The following is a 19000-nucleotide window of genomic DNA, read 5'->3' as shown; positions in this document are numbered from 1 at the left end:
CACAAGAAAAAAGACCTGACAAAGGGACAGAAAAATAGTGGAATGAACGATATACCTGGCATTTATTTCTTGCCATTGTTTTTGTTCTTTTGGTATTGGGCAGCCAGAGAGAATGTCAGAATTTTCAGTTGACCTGAAGTTTTTTTTCTGCTGTTTCATCAATTAAGGTAGTTTAAGTTTCAGGCACCAAGGAGTTAAATCAATTTTCTTCAGAACAGCTCTAAGAAATCACTCAACTCTTTAAAAAGTCTCTCGGGGGTGGTTGCTGTAGCCCAAAGGATGCACAAGCTGAAGGCTCAGCAGCCACGTTGACATTTGAAGGCACAAATGTTTCGGAGAAGGAATAGAAAGGATGTGATTTTGTATCTTCTCTAGTTGACTCCAGAGCTTAGTGCACTTTCTGTACTTGTCTTTTCCCTAGACATTGCTTTGGGCTGTCTTGTTAGGTTTGGAGTCCCTCTGAGAATATGCTGCCTCTCAGCAATACAAAGAGCCAGAGGACGTTTCTCAGTCAGCTCTCCATAGCCAGAGTTGGCACAGATTGTGTAGGAGCACTGACTCACTCATTTGCAGATGTGAAGTTGGGCCAGCTCAAAAATCCCCTTATGAACCATCACCCTGCAGGGTGGTATGAGATTAGCCTCCAGTTTTTCAGCTGCTGAATCAACTGCTTCAGCTGAGTAGCCCCAAGGCTTCTGCTGCATGTAACGTGGGATCTCTTAGGGCATTTCTTCTCTGGTTGCTTGATTTAAGTTAGAGAAAACCTCTGGAAACAGCTTTCCTGAAGCAGCCAGGCTCTCACAAAGCTGAAGCTATCATCTGATAAGAAAGAAGGGATGGAGTGATAAGACTACACATAGGAGACAACTTACTTCAGGTACTGCTGAAATTACATTTCCCCTGCATTTTTAATTCAGATTTCTACGGTGAAAGGAAGTATCATCCATCAAGGAACAAAGGCTTCACCTTTTTTCAGCGTCTCTTACTCATCTACCCTCACCATCTCTTGTAGCCTGGATTCCCAGCAGAAAGCTATTCTGCATTTTCATGGCCTTTTCCTGGCTGTTACACTGCTAGGCCTTGTCTTTGTGCGAATTAAAGTGCTTCTTTTGTCATTTTTCCTTTGCCCTCTTGTTGAAATAATATACATTCCACTTATTCTCTCCTCAGCTCTGTTTCTAATGTAATATGAACAGACCTTTGGTTAAAGCAGATGTCTGTGGTTAGATGACAACTTTAGTTTCTTGCTATCTGATGTGTTTTGTCATTCTGAATAAACGTTTAGCTACTCACATATAACGCTGTCAGTGGGGAAGTTACGCGAGATGCAATTACATAGGGTTTGAGTCCTTGGCCTGAAGCAGGAAGAAATGGGGACCTGAAGTTGTCTCTCACATTTAAGCACTTGGTTAATAGATATTCTGCATTAGAGCTCTTTCCTGAGAATATTTTCCAAACAGAACTTTTGTTTAACCCTATTTATTACAAGAAAAACATCTGATGTCTACAAATTCAGAACTTCCTATGGAATATGACAGAAAGATTTTGTGGAATAATTCAGAACTGGTTCTACAGGTAAGGTATTTTCAGTGGGGTGCCGAGATAGCCAGCGGGTCCTTTGGATACTTCTGCTTCCAGAAAAGGCTCTACAGAAGAAGGATTTATTCCACAAAATGAAGGGCTAGCATGGAAAAGCAAAGTTCATGGGCATCTGCAGAAGCCTAGTACATCTAAAGCCACAGCTCCACCACATTGGCAGGCATGTGAGTTGAATAAATATGATACTAGCCTGCTGCTGCTCAGCAGAACTTCTTGGCATAGGAATATCAGTCAGGAGATCTAGTGTCTTCTCTATCTGATGCTTGTCATTAGGCAGGACACACACACACAGAGATTACTTCTTTTTTCCCCATTTCAGAACTGCCAGGATAGATGTGAAGGTCAAAGGAATGACATGGCAGTGGTGCAGCATGCTTCCGCTCAGTTTGCACACATTAAAAGGCTTATTCCATAGGGATGGCGAAAAAAAGGAGATGAAAATTATGTCTTTTTTCTTCCTACCAAGTTCCAGGAGCTATGTTTTTGCTGCAGCTGAGACAACTTTAGACAAAGGTGGTGATAAGCAGAAAGAGGGCAGTAGAAACAGTAGGACAAGACAAGATTAACCTGCAGAGAATGGATGAAGAAATCAGAAGAGAAGGTCACAAAGCAGGAAAAAAGAAAGAAAAAACAAAAGCAGAGGGAAATAACACAAATAATCCAAAGATAATGGCAAAAATAAAGAGGAGAGAAAAATATTCATCAGACATAGACTAGAAGGCACCCATATATGTTATCAGTTGCAGCCTCCAAATACTACAGGCAAAAATGGAATAAATATTAAGGCAAGAAACATATATAACCTCTGTTTCAATTCCCATTCCAATTCTAAGTCAGAAAACACTGCAACCTTCCAACACTTGATGCAAAAGAGAAAATGCTGCAGTGACGATAAGTCCAACCAAGACAGTGGGATGGATGAAGGGCCTTGGGAAAAACTTAGACTCATGCAATTGCATACAGATGGGCACTCTCAGATACTTCTTGAGAGTGGATTATTCTCCACATAGCTATAGAGGAAAACCACGTCAACAGTCTTCCTAAACATTTCTTGCTCTTCAGTCCAGGAGAAAATTCTTTCCTGATCCCACACTCAATCAATGCTTTTAATTCAAGACACATCAGTCAGGCAGCACTACGAGGAGCACCAGCATAACCCAGCTACTATCCTGTATTTAGCTCTGACCAATTTCTTGTTTGGGCAATTTAATGCTTCAAAGGAAGATCAATTTGCCCTCTCCCCACTCCTCATTCTTCCCACCCTTACTTACACATCCAAGAGAATAAAGAATAAGGAAATTAAGGGACTTCCTTCTTTACCCCAGTAGTGGTCAGTGGGAGCTCTGAAGCATGAAGTTAATTAATTAAAATATAAATGCAATGTAATTCTTTCTATGAACTCGGCAAGCTCTACTTTTTAATTATTTAAGTTCCTTGCCCTTGTTACCCTGTATGGAAAGCCAAAACTTTATTTCTTTGAAGTTTAGAAGCCTTCTGATTTCCAAGCTAATTTATACTCATCTGATCTTTTAGCACTGCTTTTTTTTCAGCGGAACCAATTCTCCATCCTGGTATTTATGAGAAGTGTATTTATAAAGCAAAACTGTATTCCATCTCATCCTTATCTTGATAGCCTAACTGAGCCTCCCACATACACTTTTTAAATGTCTACCACTTCACCTAATCATTCTCACAACTTTTCACTCTACATCCCTTCTTTTTTGACCACAAGTGACCCAAATTGACTACAGTACTTTAAGTGAGGCCTCCTCAGTCCTTCATAGCAGCGTACTACTAAAGTACTTCCCTTTCTGAAAATACCCTTGCCTGATACATCCCAGAATTGCATTAATCCTTTTCAAGGCAATGTCATATTCCAGCAAAAAGGCAAAGAAAATGTGAAGCAGAAAAGGGAGATGTTGAACAGAGAAATGAAAGCATCCTGAGGAGCAACAGAGAATTCTGGAGGGAGGAAGAAAAAAAACACCCAGCTGCCCTGCAAACATAAAGACATAATCAGCTTTGTAGAGAAGGTAATTCAAAGGAATAATGGGAAGTCAGAAAGCTGAGGCAAGGAACATCTGTACAAAATCACAGTGAGCTGGCTTTGCACGAGCTCTCAGCTTCATGGCAAGTCTCCGGCACTGCTTGCTAATGTCAGCGTTGTGGCAAAAAACAGGGCTGACAATGTCATGCTGGGGACAGGGGGAAACTGAGTGCAAAGGAAGCAGGGTGCATGAATCTGTCCCATGATTCCTGAACAGGCCCTTTGCACCATTACTGGTAGGTTGTCTCTCCAGGGTGCAGTGCTTTTTGCTTAGGAATTGAAGAATTAGCACTCCTTACATGCTTGTGTGTGCATCAAACACATGCACGTGTTTGACATACAAAACCCGCGGTGTCTTTCTTGAGCCCTAAAATTTTAAGGCTAATATATCTTAATAAAAATATTTCACTGTCCCATAGACATGCAAATATTGTCCTTTAACCTGTGAAAGAATATAATGGAAGATCTCAGAGTGCTTGAAGAATATTAATGAGAAGTTACAATAATCCCCAGGCAGTGGATGCTTATGTATCTTCTGTATATTCCAAAAGGAGACAATGTAAGCCCTGTACTAAGTTGCCTCGCACTTTCCTTAGCCTTTTTTTGTTATTATTTTGAAGAAAGGCTTCAACACTGAACTTTCAAGCAAAAGATGGAGAGAGGGTCGGGAGAAAGCTCTACTTTTTGCACTTCTACAGTAAAGTTGATGGGGTTTGCCCTGTTGACAGACAAATAAGTAAATAAAATCCCCAACATTTTCTCCTAGGTCGTCTGTAGACCTGCACCACTGTTTCTGCTTGTGGAGAGAGAAACTCAACTTGCAGCAGACACGTGATATGTCAATTCGTTTCCATTGTATTGGCAAGAAGCAACACACGAGACAGATTTATCAAGCTATCTGATAGTCTAAGAGCCAAAATTTCTTCTTCCAGCTCCCTCCTCTCCTCTCTCTGCTTTCCTCCATACACACACATGCACAAAAAAAGGCAAAATCTGCCACTCCTGCAAGCATAACACTGTAAAGTTCTGCAGTTTTATTGTGGGTGTTTATCATAAAGCATCCTTATCTGTTATCTGCTTATAGAGGAGGCTTTGGTATGTTATTTTAGAGTAATAGCCGAGAGCGAGTTAAATTGCATTAACCTTTAAAGCTGGCATTAATGGGTAGCTGTGTCAGGAGACTATATTACTGTACAATTTCCTTTTCTTATTCTTATGCTGGCTCTGTGGTTAGAGTATTTTTTGTTGTTAGTGCCAGCTTTACATCACAGGCTTTGAGCTCTGAGCACAGTGCTCTAGGGAAGCACTCAGCTGGAAGAAATGTAGGACTAACTTTTCCTCAGTACTGACAGACAACAGGAGTGAAGGCAGGTTCTTGACACAAAAGCAATGCATCTTGTCCCTTGGCACAATTAACAGGTGATTTGGGACATGCTCCATACCCATGTTTTTCCCCTGCAATAAGGGTGATTTTAGGGCTAGACTGCACTCAGAGCCTGAAGCAAATAGGTTAGGGCTTGTTATTGCTGTAACACATGAGAGTCAAGTCCCTTCTTATTGCTGCCGAAGGTTGTCAGAAGATCAGTGGAAAGAGAGACCTTAGAACTGAGATTTTTAAATGTTGGGACTAAAACCTATGAGCTGGACTATATTCTCTGCAGTTCTGACAGGGAAGACTTCTGCAAGGTATTCCAAGTGTGCAAGCCCAATTTAACAGCCGCTTTCCATGAACAGGGACAGCTGGAACTACTCCACATCTATTATGGTGTAAATGGAACTGGAATGTGGCCTACCACTTATCAGATATTCTCTTCTATGTATTAATTATACACGTAGAAGTTCTGTATTTAGGAATAATCGCAATAATTTGTCACTTTCAGAGAACTGTAATTGCAAACACAACATAATCATTTGTCAGCTGTTTCAGATGGAAAGGAGTAGGCTGAGAGAAGGCAGCAGCCTCTTTGATCACATTTTGATGGGGAAGTCTCTTCATTACAGGTTTGGTTTGTGGACCCTCCTCCCCATCATAACTCTTCAAACATTCTTCATAAGCTGTTTATCCAAAGAGCTCCTGCACTGACTCACCTCAGAAGAAGTCCTCGTAAGAGCAGACATGTGTACTCCATAGACCTCTAAATATGGGACATGCCTTGGGTGATACAGCAGAGGTGTATGATACTTGGCTGCCATGGAGATGAGTACAACAGAAGAGCCTAAATAGAAAAGAACATGTTTTGGTTTGAAACACTGTTGCAATAAAGGTGCATGTTAAATACAGTCGATAGAGTTTCTTGCCAAAACTGAGCATTAATTGTTTAAATTAACACTGTAAGTAACATGCAACTAAAATACTTCCTTTTTTATTTTCCTTGTTTCTTAAAAGAAAACCATAAATAATTGCTTCCTGAGCATCCCCTGGGAAGCACAGTGTCTTCTCCCCAGTGTATCAGCGAGCCTGGTCATAGAATCATAGAATGGTTTGGGTTGGAAGGGAGCTTGAAGACCATCTAGTTCCAACCCCTGCCATAGGTAGGGACACAAGGCATTGCTGGACCACATAGGCATTGCAAGCTGAGGAGGCTTCCAGACCTTTTGGATTTATCTTACTTTGTGCTTTCTCATGAACCTTCTTTTGTCACCAGAGTTGTGCTCAGTGGCATCTTTCTGTTCCCTGGAGAGGTTTGTCACAGACCCTATGTAGGTAACCATTTTTCTTTCTTCAAGCTGTTGAGATTTACCATCATAGTGCAATTCAGCAAGATGGGCATAAGCAAAATGGGAGTTTGCACATCATTTAGGACTGGTCTGGTACTGTGAAGTTTTGGGCAGCTTTGTAGGGGGTGTAAAACATACCACCTCCAGTCTGACCTGGTTTTCGCTGCATGTCTCAGTACACAACCCTGAAGGAGTTTATCAAAGGCCCTTATTTTTCTTATTTCAGAGAGGAGAGTTTCACCCTATTAGTTCCAGAGGTGCCACTTACAAGCCTCAGGGTGTCATACAAAATCAGGTGCATATGTACTTGCATATCGGTAAGCCCCTGCTCTGGGGGGAACTACTTTGGGCCTATAGCTTTATAGAGGGTTTTGAAACAACGTGTTGCATTCAGAGCAGTAATAAGGATCTCTCTCTCCCTAAGGAGAGCCTTCCAATCCCTAACATACTGTGATACTGTGAGAAAAAATAACAATAATTGGTAGAAATGGAGTTGATTTTTCTTAATGATAAAAGAAAGGAAAATTTGGATGAAAGTGATGGATGCTGCCACTCAGTTCTTCTCGTTACAGCAGCCAATGCCTCTTTATGTACTCATCTCATAAAAGTGGCAGAGATATTTAAAAAGAAAAAAAAAGAAATATGCTAAAATTAAAATGGAGAAGAAAAAGTCATTTCACACTTTTAATGGCATAATGAAGTCTTCTTAATGCAATTTTCTTTACTCTTCTGATTACATATTCACAAAGAGGATCTTCACTTCCATCTTTATTACGCACTGTGTTTGTCATCATTACGGGTTAAGTATTTTCATAAACATTTGATAAATATTAACCGTTTAAAATAAAAAATAACAGTTTATTCTCACTGCAATGACTGCTGCACATGAAGATATTACTACTAGAGCAAGTCATATGAACCTACACACCCCTGCAGCCCCATGCCTGTGTACAAGGATGCAGTGCACAGCTGCAAGAAGAGATACAACACAGCAAGTGGACTTGCAAAGCTAGATCCTAGCTAGACCTATAGCCAGGGATTACAGAGATCCCAAAAGACTGCTGAATCTCCCCAGCAGAGACTTGGTGTTACTGGGGCCTTCCTATAGGTCACAAAATAACAGGCTGTTTCTTTGCCACTTTCCCAACATGACTGTACTCTTCCCTTCCCTATGCTTGCAAAGGGCTAACCCAGCCAGGCTTTAGTATAACATCTTATATGTCACCCCTAGCTGGTGCAAATACCCTAACAAACACGTTTTCACACATGGTCTGTTCTCTACAGCAGGGGAATAGCTTTCTAAAACAAACAGTTCCAAAGACAGGGGCAGCAGAAAAAGGAGGAGGAAGGAACACCACAAAGGAAGGTCCAACAAAAAGAGGTTGCCTGGAGCTGGGTAAAAACATAACCTGGTTGATTTGAAGTAGAGCAGAAAAATGCAGATATAGCATTCTGGGTCAAGAAGAGCACTAGTTGGAATGAAATTGTATTTAATTTTGAGCCTTCATTTCTCCTCAGAAAGGTTTTTATTTCTCCACGAGTCATTTCAGAGAAGGGCAACAATCGTGTGCTGCTTAAACATCATCTAAACCTCTTTCTTCCGTCTTTGTTCTCTTTCATTTGAACTTTTATCTATTTCCCTTCCCCAAACAACAGAATAAAAACATCAGTGATGACATCCTAATTTCAAGGCATCACATGAAAGCTCATTTCTGACAGAAGGCTATTATGGCAAAAATACCTGACCTGTTTCTTATCAGAAGACACCTGTGTTCCTTAGTTTACCCAGGGGAAACAGGAGGCAGCTGATACCCTGGGGGCCTTCCCACCTGTAAACCAATTTCAGACAGCAGGCACTGGCTTACTCTTCCTCATCAGTTCCTATGCCAGCGCCAGCTTTCCCCTAGTCTAAGAAACCATAGATCCCCTTATTCTTTTGTTAAAACAAGAGAAATATGCATAAGGCAAAGGGAAAAGGTCCTCTTCCAGAGGCTCTCCCCACCTCCCCAAAGTGCAGAGCAATATTGACACTGCTGTCAAATGTTATTAGAAGGCCCGATGTGGGAAGCAGCAGAGGGTTGCTCTTTGTTGCCTTCCCAGCCATAAACTGGGTCACTTTAATTAAATACTGTAGGTAGGGGATCCAGAGCAGAAGTGTAAAGAGCCCAGAGGCTCAGTTCAGAAGATCCTGACTCAGCCCTGACTGGGGAGGGTTAACAGAAGAATTACTGGTAGATGTTTAATTAGGATTTGAGCGATGGGGATTGAGCATTAGGCTGGGGTTTGTTTAGGGCTCATGTGTGCTTAAGCACAGAGCTAATTTCACATTGAGCTTTGCTGTGTCCTTCCCCAAGCTCAGCCAGCGCCTTGCGGGAGCTGGAGTAAAAGCTCCACCTGGAGACAGCAGGAGCCTGCCTGCTTCCCTGGCTGCTCACAGAGGATGATACTAGAGAGGATTTGCTGGGAAAACAGGGGGCCCAGGAGCGCTCATCCCTGGAATTAGCTCCTTGCTTGCTCCCTGGCTGCAGCCCTGGCTCTTCTATTCCTTCCAGCACTCAGCTCTTCTCATTCCCTGGTCCCATGGGGAGCCGGGCACATACTGTGCGGGAACAGTGAGTAATTGCAGATCTGCAGCAGGGATATGGAGGAGGAGGAGGCTAAGGGAGGAAGGAGAACTGGAGCCAGAGCCTCCTGTCACCCCCTGGCCACCATCCATGGAAGAAGGCTGGTGCCTCAGAGCTACATTTGGACCTGGACCACACGCAGCCTTGCTGCCGGTTACCCAGTGTCACAGGATTACACTGCCCCTCGCATACTGAGCACTTCCAGCATCCTGCAACCTGCTAGTAGTCAACATAGTGCTATCTCCAAACGGAGGAGCTCACTGTTCCCTGCACCTGCACAAAAGGCTTTTCTGAGGAAATAAAATCAGATGTGATTCTCCAGTTTGAGGCTCCTTTTCCAACCCCTTTGTCTAATTTGCATTGTCTCAACTGACTGCTTTCCCAAGAAAGCTGCTGGGGTCACCGGTACAGCAGGACAAACAAGGAGACAAGACATAGCTCCCGGAAACTGCCTACCCATCCTTGTCTGGGATGTATTTGAAATCTTAGTGCTGAGCAGGTATAACGTTTTGGTGCCAGGACTGAGGTGTAAACTGGTATTAAGCCCCAGGGTTCTGGGTTGCTGCAAAGCAAATGGATCCTCTTCTTTCTGGCTAGTGACTTAATAGGGCACGAGGAGTGTTCCCAGTAACTGGAACCCAGCTGTCCACATTGCCAGATTGCTGGTGCAGCCCCTGGCATGGATTTGGCTGAGGCCAGCCAGAAGCATCCCAGAGGACTCCTGGGCACAGCCTGTGATTAAGCATGGGCTGGTGATTCTTTTCTGTAGGCAGCTTGCACACAGCTGCCTTGGTCTGGAGGGAAGGAAAGCTTTGTTACATGGAAGCAGGGCACTGGAAGCCAAGCAGCCTCAATATCAGAGAACTTTCCTGCCACGTATCTAATTCCCTGGTACAGAAATAAGCTTTTTCACTGCAAGTCTGCTCAAGACCACTCAATAGAGACAAGGACAATCCTCTTCCAAGGCAGGCTTTCCTGAGCTGGACTGAGCCCTAGAGGTATAAGATCTTCTCCTGTATTAGGATAAGGGCTTTCAAGCAGGGAGGGAAGAAACAGATCTGGTTGAGTTTAGCAGCAGAACAAATAATCTCAGTCCCTTATGCTGTTAAAAGTGGGTGCTGTAGAGCCTGGGTGGCAAGAATGGACATGACAAGAGGAACATTCAGCTCCAGCTTTCATGCCCATGTCTGGGAAGCAAGGTTCAGTATCTCTAAATAGTCTTAAAGTAGACTGGCTTGTTATTAGTGGAAACCAAGCCCTTGCACGTTATTAGTCAGCAGATGGTATATAAATGTGATGTCAAGAACCAATCTAGCACAACCCATGGCAAGAAGGAGAATGATTAAACAGGGAAATGAAACAGAGCTGAGGAATGTCACAAAAGAGTCAGCACAGAGGGACTCTGATCCCCAGCAGCACAAGGGCTTTAGACCACAAGAAAAATAAGCTTTTCCAAAGAAAAAAAGCACAAAGTGAGTCTGTAAACAGAGCTGACCATGGGGGATAAAGATGAAATGGAAGCAGACTTTTTTACTATCTCAATCAGGGAGAAAAAAGTGACAGGAACTGACTGAGATGCTGAAAAGTGAGTGATATGCTATTGCCAAGAATAATGCTCAAAACGCTGTAACAGCTGATAGAGGTACTGAGCATCATGAACCCAGACAGAATAAGACTTCAGAGACATCTCTCAGTTAAAGTTAAAAACAAACAACAAACTAACTGAAAGCCTTCAACAGGAGAAAAGGGAGCAGACGTTAGTGACGAGAGATCCAGACTCCACAGGCGACTCTGGAGACTGCTGTCAGTGACTCCAGGTGAAAAAGGCAGGTTTGTCCCTCCCCTGGGATACAAATGCAGTAGAGTCTGTCCTTACTTCAACGTACTCACAGGGAGTCCTCACCTTGCTTTGTTCTTGTCAAGGTCAAATTATGTCCCTCAAGAACTAGTCCACAAGGGTCAAAAATCATCTCTTTTACTTCCTGGCCCCTCATATCTGTGCAAGAGACAGGGTGTCTGCCTTTCTCTGCTTTCCCAATGTTTCTCTGCTCCAGTATCCCCAGTGTTGAGACTCAACGCAACAGGTTCTGGGTTCATCATTAAAAGAAACCAATATATACTCCTCCCAGAAATAATAATAGGTAACCTTCTTCTTCCAAGGAACTCAAGGCTCTTTTCTAATTCTTCACTTTCTGGAAATGTTCAGCCTCCAACATGGTCCATATAACCTGCTTGTCCAGCCTGCTTCAACCAGAAAACTCCTAACCTGTCTTGGTGAGGACATCTTCTGTTCCAGCTGCTTTAGGCAGATGGAAATGAGAACAAACCATCCCCATCACACCTGCACCATGAAAGTATGAGTTATATCCAAGCAAGCTCAGGTATGTGTACCAGAGAGGCACTTTTGGGAGGCTGGCCCTGGCTAGCTAGCCCTGCTTGCAGCATGGTACCCAGGTGGCTTGTCATCACTCAAGCTGACATTTAAGCTGTTTGATACAGAGCTGCCTGGCTCAGCTCTGCCTTGGGCATCTCTTCAGGATTCAGCAGTATGTCATGCAAATGCTCCTGCAGAAGAAGGCTCTCCAATGGTCTACGGCCCCCCGCAACCCAGCACAGTGCTTAGCACAGGCCCAAGAGGAGGTCCCTCTGCTGATGGTGGGTGTATTTTTATTTATTCGGTTTTGGATGTATACGTTGTCATGTATAATTAATGCTTCCGCAGTCTTTTTTGATGTAACTTGGGTTTTTCCCCACCACATCTCCCTCGCCTTAGCATGTGCCAGTTTATCTCTTATTTTTCTCCTCACAGCCAACCATCCTCCCTCCCCATCTCTCTCTGCCTTCAGTTTAGACCACTTTCCCGACTCTCTGCAATATAGGCCACCCTCCCCTATCTCTCTTTCCTCACTTTCTCTCTCCCTCTCTTATTCTCTCTCTCCTTCATCAGTACAAGTCACCCCTTCCCCATCTCCCTCTCCTGTCAGCAAAGCAGTTTATCGGCAGTTGCAGTCTCATCTATCAGTATAATTCATCTTCCCCTGCAGCCTTTGGGGTAGAGCGAGAGGAAAAACCACAAGCTGCCTTCCTAAAGAAACCAGTGGCAGCCACAGGCATTAATATGAGAAGCTTGGGAAGGTGTCGTTCTTCACTCAAGCTGACATTTAAGCTGTTTCATAAATATGAAATCAAACCAAGGGCCCAGATGGGCCTCCACCCCCTCCTCTTTTGACTAAGAGCGGCTGTGATACTCTCTTCACCAGCTTAGAACAAGGGGATGACAGGAGCATATCCCTGCGGGAGGAAGGATAGAAGGAGCAACTGTGATGTTGATGGCACCTGTGATGTTTACACTAGTTTCAGCAGAGAGCCACCAACCAGTACAGGAGAGCCATCAGTCTCTATTGGTAGTGGCAGTTTTTCTGAGGTAGGATTTCCCTTTGGGTACACAAAGCAATGAGGTGGATATTTTCCCTGCTATTCCCACAAGGGGTGGTGGGTCTCTTCCCATCAACAGCTCTGTTATCACCATAACTGGTTCACACACACTCAGAGCCTCATTTCAGGAGAGAAAGAAGTATAAACCTCTGTTCTTTGTCCCTTTTAGAAATCCGGCTTGCTTACGCCACCCTCGTCCCTATGCAGCCTGTTGTATCATCATGGGTGAGCAATGTGTCAAGCACAGCATCCCAAGAAACCAGCATAGGTTTTAGGAGAATTTACTGGACCAGCTGGGAGGGCTGCAACCTCACCTTGCCCTCCAATGCCATTAGGAAGCAATTCCTTTCCTGGCTGAGATGAGGAATAGGTGCCATGGCTACTTGTTAAAGACCACGGATCCCATGAGCAAGGGAAAGGACTCTTTCCCAGGAGTATGATAAGGAGGGTCTCTGAGTGTTTCTGTGGTGTCTGTTTGTTGTGCCCACCTTGCTAGCACTGTTTCAAACCACCATCCACCCCACTGTCCCTACAAACCCATACTGTACATGCAGGCAAGGGGAGAGTGTCACAGCCTGAGGAGACATAGATATAACACTTTATATATATGCTGCTAGAAATTACTGGCAGTGGTACAGCTCCTTGGGAATCAGGCATTACTTACAACTGCCCTGAAATTGCTCACCAGCCTATACAGGGTATGATAGCAGAAAGTGAAATCTTAAGGCACTGAGCGCTGCCTCTTGGTTTCACCATGTCATATGGTCTTATCCCTCAACCCTATGTTCTCATAGCACCTTGCACTGTCTGCCCTTACTGTAACCCTCGAAAAGCTATTATTCTCTGACTATTCTCCTCTGAGAGACAGAATCCATCTAATTCCCAGTGCAATTTCAGCTGAATACTTTTGTGAGAACAGTGAGCTTCAATTAAAGTAGCTTTTCACACTCCCTCATGTTTGACCCAATTATGTGTTTACAGAGAATAATTATGTGTGTCCCCCCCCCCAGTCTCCCTTTGACTAAACAGAACAGTGCAGGCTCATTTCCTCTGACATGACAGGCTTGCCATTCCCCTGATCATACACGTTTTCCATGTTGGTGCTTGCTCCAGTTTTAATTCTTCTCTCTTGAAAATGGTTGACAAGATTGACACTGACTGTTCCAGGTGATGACTACCTCCTTTGTGCAAACACCATACTCCCCTGTGTCTAGCATGTGCCCCTCCCTTGGCACAACAACCTAAGATCTCATTTACCTCTTGCATGGCCATTTCAAGTTGTGTGCTCACGATTGTACTGTGAGTGACTGCTACAAGCAAATCTGTCTCCTGTTTTGTTGTTTCAAACTGATAAGCTTCCAAGTATGCAGGTGAAACTCCCACTCAGTGCCCAAATCTGTGCCCTTGCATTTCATGCTGCCACATTAGCCCACTCTCCACAAACCCTGTGTGATATTCTGGTGATTCTAGGCACTGCTGATGCTTCCTGTTAACTCACACCCAATTTTAGGCCGAAAGCCATCACTGAAAACATTGTTCCCAAGACCAAGGGTTAAGAACTTACCTAGCAACCTCCTTCCAGCTGCCTCCTTTCTCTCTTTCCTCAGTTCCTTACTCAGCTCACAATTCTTGAACTAATCTTCATCTTCTCTCATTTAACTATTAATTTCCCAGGTGGCAACAAACCAAATTTTAATGAGGTAGAGATAGAGAAGATCTACTGCTTTTCCTGTGTCTAGAACATCAGTTACCTTATCAAAGACAGATATTGAGTTAGTCTGGCACAATCTCTTTTTGATAATGGCATATTGCACTATATTCCATTTTCTATTCCATGTCTTCAATTATTCTTCCCAACATAATTTGCTCTGAATCCATCTATGCCCTTGAGGCCAAAATAACAAGCCCACAGCTGCCTAGATTGCTCTTCCTCCCTTTCTTAAATATGGGTACCACATTTGCTATAATTCAGGCAAAGAAACCACCAGTATTGGACAGATTTATTAAAAACCACATCTACCAGACCTGTGATTTCATGGGCCCCTTCTTTTAGCATGCTGGAGAGGGCGATTTCCTGACCTCCCCACTCTGAGCACAGTAAGCTCTCTGAATTGCTTCCGTCTTGCATGCAATCATTGCACTTTCAGTACACTTATTCCCATTAGTCCACCTGACTTTGCCTCCACACTGCATTTCTGTTCTTAGGGGCAAAGTATCCCCCCATTTTAAAGCTGTGCAAATTTCTCTCACTACATAAAGAGGCTCCACTTCTTCTTTTTTTTTTTTCATTTATAGTGTTAAGGTTCCTTCTGTTGTTTCATTTCCTTCACAGGGACTAACTCAGTTTGACTTCTGGCAATTCTCACTTTATCCCTGCACTTCCTGACCTCCCAAGACATACCTTTCTTTGTTGCTTAATCCCTTTTCCAAGGCTGCCTTGATGTGCAGGTGGACTAGGCAGTTATCAAGCTCAGCAGACTGCTGGGGGGTAATAAAAGGGCCACAGACCTATGGCTTTCTTGGCCTATGACAAGCGCTGCTGAGTTAGCCTTGCTGCAATTGCCAACACAGGCAGGGCCAGGGAGGCTGCTACTGCTGCAGGAATATGCCCTCTGAGCAACAGGAACTGCTGCTCCTACCCTCCAGAATGGCAGTCAGAGAAGTTAGACCTTTCTCTCGCATCCCTCTCCAGTCCTGATTCTTTGCTTCCTCTCCTAAAGGCATGAATCCTGCTTTCACACATGCCATCACAAGCAGTAGCCTAAGGGGCACAGTTGGGCAGCTGCTTTGGATTCAGAGTAGAAACAGAGCACTTCTGTAGCTCCCTTGGAGTCGTGGATTCGTGCGGAAACCAAGGCAGATCTGCACTGTGAGGTAACAGTGGTTGCAAGGGTATTGAGTGGTGGAGGGAGAGAGAAAGACTTCTGTTTGTCCCTGAAAACTCTCACAAGTCCTCTGCAGCATCCTAACTCATCTTCGCTCACCTCACATCTGCTTTGCACTGCCACCACAAATGGCTTCTTTGGTCTTCACATTTAGGGATGGCTGCATCCAGAAGTGTGTTAATATCGGGGCAGTGTGCTGCTCCTGCCCTCCTCTGTTCCTTCTAGGCTGCCTGCTTGTGGCTGAGATTTTCTCAAGTTAAACTTTTAAAAGAAATTGGTCTCCTCCAAGTTTGCTCCCTTTTCCTGGGGTGCAAATTCCAAAGAATTTTGCATTACCCACTTAAATGTATTCCCTATACCTCCTCCTTTAAAGACTTGGTTCCCAAGTCCAGCTGATTTACTGATCTCTTTGCTTGCACAACGTTTGCCTCTTGGAAATAAAGGGAAACTCTCAGTTATGATTTATTCTTATTTATCCAACTGCTCAGTTTGAAATAAACTGTGTAACTGTAGGACTTGAAGGGACCTTGAGAGCTCACGTAGTCCATCTCTGCCCCAAGGGATGATCAGGTGTCCAGATCTCCATCACTCCTGACAGGCATGTGTTTAACCTGCTCTTTTAAACCTCCACTGGCAGAGACTCCATAACCTCCCCAGGCAATCTGTTCCTTGTATTACTCTCCCTGCCCTCAAAAAGTGTTCCCCAATGTCTCATCTGAATCTCTTTTCCTGCAGTTTAAGGCCATTATTGCTTGTCCTCTCTGCCATGGATGTAAAGAAAGGTTACTGTCTTCATGGCAGCTTTCTCCTTCCTCATAAACCCTTTCAATCTTCTCTTACCAGGCTAAGCTGCTCCCAGTTCATTCAGTCTTTCCTCACTAGTTGTGGTTTCTGTATCTCTGAGCATTTCTGGTGTTGTTTTCTGGACTAAATCAAGGAAACCTGCATCTCTCCTAAAATGTAACATCCAAAACTTGAGGCAGTAAAGGCTAAATTGAAAAAGGATTACTTCACATTATCTTACACATGACACTCCTATTTCTACATGCCAGCATGATGTTTGCTTTCTTTGCAACAGGTGATTTACTACTATTGACTCACAGGCAGTTTGTGATCATCTGTAACCCTCTTTATCCTTCTCAGCAGAACTATACCTGGCTTCTCCCATTTTGTACTGATATTATCGATTGCTTCTCAGCACCTCCTACTCATTGTCATTGATTTGGATCCAATTCTTCGAAGATTATTTCCCCAATTCATCTAGATAATTTTGAATATGAATCCTGTCCCCAGTACCATGTATATGCTTTTCAAGAATGTATTCTATCATTTATTAGGGGCATACATTATTCCGTAACCTAAATCATCAATGACTACGGTACCCAACTTAATGCATCCTTCTAGTCATCCAGTGAATCACTGATAACTGTTTTACATGTAGAGTTTTCCAAACAGTTTTGAATTCATATCATAGTAATTTTATCCAGGCTGCATTACTACAGACTGCTAATGGAATTCTCACACGAGGCTGTGTCAAAACCTAACAAGTCAAGGTGCTTTGTCGTTATCTACAAGGCTTGTTACCTGTCAGAGTAGGAAATCAGGTTGGCTTTATACAATTTGCTCCTGACAAAATCAAATTGCCTGTTATTTACCATGTTGCTATCCACCTCATGATCAATCTATTGTTAGGTCCCACATAAAGCTTTCCCATAAAATTCTCTCTGCTAACTGAAATCAAGGCTACAATAGGAGCACTTTTGATGAGGCTCAGTGATTATTTGGTGATGAAGTCTTTCAGCTATCACATTCAAGAATAACTAGACCCTACTTTTATTAATAGCACTTATTTTACAATCTAAATTTCAGAAAATACAGCCTTCTAAACTGACTCAATTCGTAGTTATATTTCTCTCTCATACATCTTGAAGTGTTTTATGATCCCACGGGCTAGAGCAGACACCCAGAAGTAACATTTTCCCAGTTCTTCTCCAAGTGACTTTAACCCAAGTCAATTCTCCTTCAGCTTTGCTACTACTTATTTGCCCATTACACCCTTAATGTGCATAATCCCAGCTAATTTAATCTTTGCTTCTGCCTTTCCTAAAATATACCGTTCAACCTAAATATACCGTTCAATACCTGTGTTCCAATCATGACTGTTACTCTAACACGTTCCTATAATAACCAGTTAATAACAAAGGTATTTTGCTGGGTTTAATGTTCTTTGAACTAATGTCAATGCACCTTAGATGCTTCAATCTAATCTTGACAATTTTTCTACATAAACTGTGTACAAGTTTTTCCCCAAACAGTACCAGTAGTTTCACTGCTATTCCAGTCAACATTTGTACCCTCATTTTCTTCACCTTTATGTCTTATTGCTTGCTATACATCCAACTGTTGCTATATACTCTTTTACCCAATGATCTATGTATCAAACAAATGAATGTAGGCACAAATGTTGTACAAGCCTCTCCAAAACTTCCACACTGTTTCCTAGACTAAGCACTCATTATAATTGTGCTACCTCAATGTCAGAAACTATTCTCTCCGACATAGAGGAGATGTATCTCCCTGGAGGACGACTCTCCTTTTGGGAATGCCTCTCAGTGGTTAGGCTTACTAAAAACCTTCCCAATAAGATCGACCCCGTAACTCTTGCCACCTCTGTACACATGAGAAATCCCACTGCAAATCACCTGAGCTTCATTTACTGCTCTGAGCACTTTTGTTAGCACAGCAGAGGTATTTTTGACCTTTTCTGGTGGGATTCTGGCAGCAACACTTCTCCTGGCATGAAGGTCAACCACTCTATTTGTGGTTGAAGAGTGAAGGGTTGAAGCTCAAATGAAGAGGAAGGAGAGACAGTCATTCTAGCAAGCACAGAGTAAGGAGGAAGAGAAAGGTCTGGGTTGGTTCTGCTGCATGAGAGGCTCTACGTTATGGATACTTTTCTATACGGTCCCTGTAGCCTGCTCTGAGAGGTGCATGGACTGAGAAATTTATGCTGCTGTGGCTCCCTTGGAAAACAACAAGACTTTAGAACTGGCAGAATGCTGTCCTCATTTGCTGATTCTTCTGCTGCAGGTCTTTCTGGTTTCTCTCACTGTGAATGACCTTTATCTTTTCTCTGTGTACTCAACTATGTCTACCCTTTTCCTTTTCTTTGAATTGATAGATTCTCTTGCTATTGCATCCTCTGCATCCCTTTGCAGTCTCAAGTACAGCAAGCCTGTTCTCCATTCCATTTCTCCTCCACCAGCCAGCCTTTCCTTCTGCACATATCCTCACCTAGTCTATATTCAAGGACCTTCCATTCAACTAGTATCATGGATCTGGAACACTGCCGTACAACCGCACCTAACCCTCATGGATAAAACTTCACTGAACAGAAGTGAAGCCCAATGGTAGCAGGGAAACTGGTCTGGAGATAAGTTTGTGATAATGTGGAGAGCTAAGTATGCAGTAACCTGAACAGCTTCTCTAAAAGCCTGGAGATTTAGCACATTGAGAATTTTTAAGGGCAATTACAAATATTCTTGAGAGAAAAAGGAATAGAACTTTTCTCTTAAGATGCCTCACCTCACAGACTGGTAGAAGAAGATATTATTACAAGTCAGGGATAAAACGACACAGTATGTCCTGAAATGTAGTTTAGTGAAGAAACCAACTTACATTCCTATAGCACC

At 43.2% G+C, this 19000-nt stretch overlaps 1 long non-coding RNA gene across 2 annotated transcripts in view; it reads right to left on the bottom strand.

The window, feature by feature from the left end:
- LOC133218829 (uncharacterized) overlaps window positions 1-19000 on the bottom strand; it is a 57013-nt gene that overhangs the window by 33223 nt on the left and 4790 nt on the right. For both annotated transcript variants that reach the window (XR_009727274.1, XR_009727273.1), the window contains exon 2: window positions 5735-5862. This is a non-coding gene — a long non-coding RNA (uncharacterized LOC133218829). The remainder of the gene's footprint in view (window positions 1-5734; window positions 5863-19000) is intronic.

Source organism: Neopsephotus bourkii, unplaced genomic scaffold (assembly GCF_033783945.1).
Source record: "Neopsephotus bourkii isolate Nb327-2 ecotype Australia unplaced genomic scaffold, CSIRO-AGI_Nbou_v1 NB_1287, whole genome shotgun sequence".
NCBI classification, from domain to species: domain Eukaryota; kingdom Metazoa; phylum Chordata; class Aves; order Psittaciformes; family Psittacidae; genus Neopsephotus; species Neopsephotus bourkii.
This window is presented reverse-complemented; position numbering and strand designations above follow the sequence as displayed.